Source organism: Phalacrocorax carbo, chromosome 1, assembly GCF_963921805.1.
Source record: "Phalacrocorax carbo chromosome 1, bPhaCar2.1, whole genome shotgun sequence".
Taxonomy (NCBI): domain Eukaryota; kingdom Metazoa; phylum Chordata; class Aves; order Suliformes; family Phalacrocoracidae; genus Phalacrocorax; species Phalacrocorax carbo.
This window is the reverse complement of record NC_087513.1, coordinates 146,798,996-146,806,753: the sequence shown is the minus strand read 5'-3', so window position 1 is coordinate 146,806,753 and position 7,758 is coordinate 146,798,996. Positions and strand designations below refer to the sequence as shown.

General features: G+C 42.5%; 1 non-coding gene across 1 annotated transcript; it reads left to right on the top strand.

Annotated features, from left to right (window-relative positions):
* Positions 1–1,534: 1,534 nt before the first annotated feature.
* On the top strand, positions 1,535–1,696 carry LOC135311673 (U1 spliceosomal RNA). The gene has a single exon (XR_010371286.1). It is a non-coding gene; the product is annotated as a U1 spliceosomal RNA (small nuclear RNA).
* The last annotated feature ends 6,062 nt before the right edge of the window (positions 1,697–7,758 follow it).

Below are 7,758 nucleotides of genomic sequence, written 5' to 3'. Positions count from 1 at the left end.
ACTTTTTCAAACCAGGGAAAGCCTACTCATTATATTATGTCAAAAATAAAAGGACACAATGTCTAGAGGGAATTGTAAGTGGGCGGATGGATAGCAGTCTCCTTTACTGGGGATAAAACTTAAAATAAAGACAGTGTTGCTGGGGAAATGTGCCTAAATGGTGCAATGCTTCCAAATGCAGGACTGGGGTGCCCCTTATGCTAAAAAAAGAAATAGTTGTGATTCTGTAAGATTCTTGTGAGCAGGGCCTAAAGATGAACAGAGGACCTAGTACGCTGCAGCAAGAGCTGACAGCCTAAGAAAGGGAAAGGTTTGGGGCTTCAAAAGGTCAAAAAAAGAGATTATATTCAATAAGAATTTATGATGCTAGATTGCAAGAGGAGGAATGCTTAATACAGCTGATCTGGGCTATCTACAATATAAAGGAACTGAGAACGGAGTCGTGTCAGTAGGATCTGTGCTCCAAGGTGGTATCCTGGACCACCAAAGAATCCACTTTTTATGATAATACTCAGTTCACAGTTGAAAACCACATCATTGCTTGGCTTGGTCACTTTTTAATACATTTCATTATTTTGAGCTCAGTTGTAGCTTTTGCAATTTAGAGCAATATCAGCTGAAAAAAACACATCCTGATACTTTTTTGAACACTACAGTGATGGATATAAAGCACAGTCTAATACATTAAAGAGCAATAACTTTTTCCTTTGTTTGAAATATAAAATTGGCACCTTCAGTATCGCTATTTATCAAATACCAATTGCAAGAGCAAGAGTGACTTCACCATTTAACTCTGTGCTTTGTAACGGAGTATCTTATAATACTTGTTACAGAGTGCGAACACAGATTTCACCACATTAACCTTCTTTCATTTAAGCTGAATACATAGCAAGAAGATGTAAAATTATTCTCCCTCTTTTTAGATGAAGAAATTCCTGGGGATAAGCCATGATGCTTTTCATGGTTGATCTATCACAGCAGGGCCTGACATAAGGTTTGATGAATGGTTGGTGGTCACGCAGTTCCAAAACATCAACTGGTCTTAGGGTGAGCTGAATAAGTGGAGAAGCTGGTTGATGACCATCAGTTATATTTGAGAAGATGTCAAAGCTTTATAGTAAATGTTGAAATCATCTTACACTCTCAAGCCTTTTCCTTGTAGTGAGGCTGAAAGCTGTGTCATAAAACTTTCAATATTTACCCAACCCCTTGTATTTTCAGGGCTCTTCTCGGTGGTGGTTGCCATAACTGGTTAAACCACATGCTTTTTTAAAATGGGACCTTTCAAATAGACAATCTCTCATGTGTTCTTACCTTAGTGAGAACGAGGTTTTACTGTTGCAGCCCAAGACTGGCTGCACACTAATATCTTGGGAAACATTAAGCTGAAGGAAAAATTTGCCACAGAAAATCAAGGTAAAGCTAGAAGACCTTGTGGGCCTGATGTCTCTGTTTTTCAAGGGCAAGAAATTCAACATAGGTTTCAGTGGCTAAGGAATTCTGTTGACCTCTGTGTTGCAACTCTGAAGGCCACATTCTTACTTGGCAGGGGAGACACCATTATCAGGCAGGTGGTTTTCCCAGGGCAAGGCTCATCCCCTGCACTCCGGGTGTGCTGACCCCTGTGATTTCCCCAAATGCAGGATTTATTTTTTTTTTAATGAGGAAAGGCTGAGAGACTTGGGTTTGTTCAGCCTGGAGAAGAGGAGACTGAGGGGGGATTTCATAAATACCTATAAATACCTAAAGGGAGGGTGTCAGGATGATGGGACTAGGCTCTTTTCAGTGGTGCCCAGCGACAGGCCAAGGGGCAATGGGCACAAGTTGGAACACAGGAAGTTCCACCTAAACATGAGAAAAAAATCCTTTCCTGTGAGGGTGCCAGAGCAGTGGCACAGGCTGCCCAGGGAGGGTGCGGAGTCTCCTTCCCTGGAGACATTCAAAACCCGCCTGGATGCATTCCTGTGCCCCCTGCTATGGGTGTGCCTGCTGAAGCAGGGGGGTTAGACAAGATGATCTCCAGAGGTCCCTTCCAACCCCTGCCGTTCTGTGATTCTGTGATTCTTTGAAATGATTCAACTTCTCCCTCTTAGCTCTTCTTCCTACCCCTATCTCTGTCTACATGTTGACTAGGGAAGTTCCTTGCCCGCTTTTTCCTTTTAATATTTTAGCATGTGAAGATGCACAGTAAGTTCAAGCACACATAGCAGCATCATTAACAGCTCACATTTGGGAAGGCAGCAGAATAATCCCCTGAAAACACAAGAAATTTTCACCTTTTTCATTTCAAATAATGAATCAAGGAAACTATGGGCTAGGCTCCAGATTCTGTTAAAGAAAAAAAAAAGGGATCTTAATTTCCATTTACAACAGTGAGACATAAATAGCTCCAAAATTACTCTTGGCTGAGGACCATGCACCCGGAGGACCACGCACTGAGGTAAGGCACAGGGGCTGCACCATACAGGAGGACATAGGCCCTGGGGAGTAACTCCCCGTGGCCAGAGCACAGACTGCCTTTGCACTGCTTTGGCCAGGAAGATGTGCCAAGAGCTGTGAACTAAAGTCCCAACTCCCACAGGCTTGCCTTCCTGAGTTCAGCTGTAGAGCAATGCCTGTCATTTTAGGATAACCCATTGCTTTAGGATAACCCTTCTAGACTTACATTCCTTAGAATTTCTGGCACGAACATTTTTTCATGCTTTCACAAAAGTAGTGCTGTTCCTAGTTAATTATTGAGCTACTAGATATGGGAAACAAATGTTCAAATTCCTCTTGATGGATACCACATCTGCCACCTCCCGAGAGCCAGCCCCAACCTGCGAATTATAAACTATTTGAAGCACTCAATGTCCCTCTGAAACGTGTTCCACTTAATGTAAAACACTATGATCCTACAGCCATTCATTAGCAAATGGGACCCAGGTTCTGTGCCTCTCTCCACCTCTCTTTTTTATTCTTCTCACACTCCCATGACACAAATCACCTCTCAATCCTCCTTCAGGTGTTTCTGCTTGCCCTAAAACTGGTCAGTTTTCTAACAGGGTGATAAACAAGCAGAAGACAACAGCTCTCCCAACCCTTGCTACGGCAGCACTACTGGTATTAGATCAGTCAGAAATTGTGTCTTCTGCTTAGCACGCTGTCCTTATGTGTTTCTTTAACATTTGAGAGTGTGATCTCAAACACTGGCAAGGTAAAGTATTGGCTCAGAGTAGCATAGCTGCCTCCACCCAATACCTCCTTTTGAGAAACAAAAACAACAAAAAAATTCTTAAAAACCTACCTCACTTCTTTTCCTGTGCCCAGAGCAGCTCCGGCGCTCTGTCTGTGCATTGCCAATCTTGCAACTCCTGGTGAGGCATGCCACGGGCACGTGCAGCTTGCCCTCATTGGAACCTAAGTCACAGATGACAGATGGGACGGTGAGCGCCGTACCTGCAGTGTCACAGCAACTTTGTCACCTGGAAATAGCCTGGAACTAATTTGTCCCTTGGTGGATGCAGCAGTTGTATTTAAGACTCAGCTGCTTGCCAGTTTGACTCTGCCAGCAACAGAGAGAAATGAAAGTTGGTAAATCCAGCTGTCTGATTCAGGCCATGGGGAAAGGGGAGGGTTAAAAGAGGGTAGCAGGTTATTCTGAAGTCAAGTAACTTGTTTTGAATACAAATTGATTCAGTAAATTTTCTTATTTTCTCTCCTTTGGAAAATACCCATAAATGGGACTTAAAACTCAATTGTTACTTCTGAATTTTTGTTTAAAGAATTGACTTATCTTGCTACATTGACATGATAATTTGCTTGTTGGCTGCACTCATTTTATGACCTATATAATTAATTTTGAATTATTGGGTTCAATTGTAATTGACATTGATTTGATAATTAAATGTAGTTCTTAGCTACTCTAGCCCAGTCCTGGCAAAGCGTTCAGCTCATTGCTGTTAATAAACCCCACAAAGCTGTCTTCTCTTTCAAACTACCAGCTCAGACTAAGAGTCTTAAGAATTTAAGGTAAACTAGATGGTTCAGCTAATGACCTACTTACCTCAGTCTAAACTTTTTGCCTCCTACTCAGAAGGCAAATAGTGCAATGATATAAAAAGATTTAACACTTCCCAAGGCACTTATCATGAGATAAAACTTGCTTCTACCCTGAAATAAAAAGTGGACGTTATCTTCAAATGAAAACAAGTCTCATTTTGTGCATATGGATCTGATCTTGCTCCTACTAAAGCCCATCTGATTTTGCTGCAGTCTGATTTTGCCCTAAGCCACCTCCCAACCCCTCCACACAGCTCAGTCTTCCCTATACACCAGCTATTTTAGACATGCACCTTATAGGTCCTTTGCTCAAGTTATTTTATGTAAAAAATAATCCAGAAATTAAGAGTAATACTTTACTGTATTATATTAGATATAACACTTCATAGGAATTAATATTTACACAATACTACTAAATCCTGCATCTGTGTGAGGCTGTACACCCCTGTTGGTACTGCTGTATTCCTCAGTCTGATTTTTGTGATTGCTGCAGTGTCTGTTAGTGACTGTAGAGGCCACAAGGTATTCTATATGTGCTATCTTATATCAAACTGACCCACATTTAAACTAGCTTACTCAAGTTCCAGGAAGAGACAGAATCTGGTGATGAAGACCACACCCTAATAAATGTGCCAGAGGTACCATGTCTGACCAGTTGCAAAGCAAGTAACTTATACACAAGAGATCTGCTTGGGTGATCAGTCATGCCTCAGAAATGCAACTACAAATCAGATCGGTGATTTCACTAATAATGGCACTGCACTAGGAAAAGCATGTGTCCCTATGGATTTAAATAAGATTTATTCTTTCCGAGTACTTGGTGCCAAACAGGTGACTTGTCATAAGGTCAGCTCTTACGGAGGCAAAGCATGACTAAAAGGGCTACCAAGACTAATCCTAGTAACTAGCATTGGATTACAACCTGAAATAACAACAAAGAGCAAAAAATAAACATAGCATAAGTTTAACAACCTGGGCAAGCCTATTATTCTGCTGAATAGAATGAGCTTGGAAGGTCAAGGAAAATGAGGGTGCCTTCAGTGTGGTTAGGCTGCATGTGTTCAAATACAAACTGCAGTATGGATGATTACTTACCTTGTCCAAGACAGGCGCTCATTCAAACATTCCACTACGCTTAAATGCTATTTAGAATTAACTCATCCTGAGGGCAGTCAAGACAGCCTGCCACTGACGTACAATAATTTCTTAAAGTGCTTGAATGTGCTCTTGCAGCTTAGGTGTCCAGTGTCACACCTGGTCCTCCTGACTGGCCAAGCTGCAAATATTGATCTTTTGCAAGTAAGACTCTTTGGAAGAAACGCCAACCCTGGAACAAAGATATACAAGAGTTACTATGACATAAAAACCTTTTTTAATGGCATAAGCATTGAACATGTTATTAAGATGAAATTTTCCAGCTTAGGCTCATGTCCTTAGATAAAAATGGGTGCGTCACTCTCATTGGTTTCAGCGGCATATCTCTGAGGAAGTCACAGTCACTCTAGAATGTCCCAGAGAGAGGAGGGTGACTTTTCACCAGCACAATTGTCCTTTATATTGTTCTGGCACTGTAAAAATTCCTAGTATTAGAAAGAACCCAGACTCAAACACTGATTTTGCTGCCTGTTTAAAGCTCTAAATCCCACTACAGTTTAGCATTATTAGTAGCAAGAATCCTGTTGGCCTGAACTAGCAGCTGTACAGTACAACCGTACAGTTGCCTATGCACCACATTCTTCAACTTCATCAGACACTTTCAGGCCCAGTTACTAACAACAAAGCTTATTAACTGCGCTTAGCTTGGAAAATTGGTTCCTTTTATACTGGATTAATTATTATACATGTCAGTAGCAATGCACTTGAAAGGTTAAAATACTTGGGCTGATCCTGATAATCTGGTAGGAATTGTTTCCACAGCTGGAGACCACTTATTAATAAATCTATGCGTGGCTGCAATTGTAGTCGTCGCTGAAGCCTGAAGAAAGAAGCAACTTTCTGGCCTGTGCAAGACTCAAACTGGTGACAGGCACAGATTTCCAATGTGCTTTGCCAACAAGGTAAATATTGCTGTCACCATTTCTGCTTCACAGGTAGGGGAAGGGAGGCACAAGGATGCAGTGTCCCACGGTGCTGGTACAAACATAGAGTCAGGCAGATAACTTGGGCTTCTGATTACTGTTTTTTTGGCCACCGGTTCACAGTGAGATCTACATTTCTGCTGCTTCGCCGGTGGCTAGCAGCCACCAGTGTAGCACTGAAGGCACCGTTGTTAAAGCATTTGCATTAGCCTGTTCTGCTCTGTGGGCTGGCCACAGCGTCTGCACCAATGACAGCATCCTTGGACTTCCTTGGGCTTCCTTGGTCAGGCTCCAGCACAGCACACCATGGTAGTCAAGTCTGGAAATGCATGGATCAGAGGGACTAAATCCTCTTCTAACAGGGAGGAGTGCTGCCTCTTGGTCATTCAGTGAGGCATCTGATGTTGCACATGGAGTCCTACTACCTGCAACTCAGGATTGAAAACCTTGCAAGTTACATGTCCTTGTGTGTCACTCAGACTCGGGCTCCATACAGTGATGGAGACTATAAAATGAGAGGTTGGGAAGTATATGAGATGAGTATTTAAGGTTGCCTGTTCTAACCTATGTGTCTCTCGCTTGTTCTAGAAGAGGCGCTAGTTTAAACTTGCTTGTAGCAGTTTTGATTTGGACTCTAACAAATTTAAAATAGATTTCTTAGCTGTGAAAGCATTTTAAACTCTACTTCCTTTGGAATATTTCCATTAATTGGTAACTGGACACAGAGACAGACAGAAACTTCTACTATACAATTCTGTCTCTTCTGAATTTGTCCTGATCCTGCAGCAAGCTTCCCTGTGCTCCTCACAGACTTTATTAGGGTTTAGGGCATGACTTTATTAGGGCTCAAGTCTTCCATGGCAAATCAGCTTCAAGGGACGGGACATTATTTAGGTATTTACTTATTCACACAATCCCATAATTGGCAATTTTTGTCTTATGTTCTCCACACAAGACCTCATAGGAAAACCAGGATGAAGTTCTGTGTAGCATGAACTGCAACAGTCTACTGCAGAGGGGGCCAGCCCTGCATAGTGCGGACGTCAGACCATCTGGCCTGGGATTCGGTGATCATTCCCCAAAGCCTAAAATTCCACTTAGATTTCCGAGTCATGTTTTCTTCCTTGTGTGGATTTGGGGACTCCCTCGTCTCCCATCACTGTGCTCAAAATTATCCTGTTTGTGTGGTTCTTTCCAAGGACAGAACATATTTGAGGAGAAGATACAGAGGTGGAAGAAGAGATAATGGTTAGAAGCAAAGGCTTCTCACGCAGCATGTCTGTACGACTAGTTTGGACTGTTGTCTGGCATCTGTAGGATGCTGTTTGTTCTGATTCTTTGCCTGGAAGTGTCCCCCACTCAATTTACCAGTTCCCAGTGGGCAAATCAGTTCTGGTGAGCAGACACACAAGGACATACTGCAGGACAGTTTTTGTGCTGGGTTGGGTAACAGGAGCACATCTTTCGGGGTCAGGCAATAAAACCCATTTTTTGCTTTCCATCACCTCATTTCATTCAGGAAGATGTGTCCCCAGTGCCTCAGTGTTCAGTGAGGTTTAAAATGAGGTGGCTTTGCTCCACTGTTGCCCCTTCATCAAGGCACTGTCCAGAGGGCCCTGCTCCACTGTTTGAGCTTCGC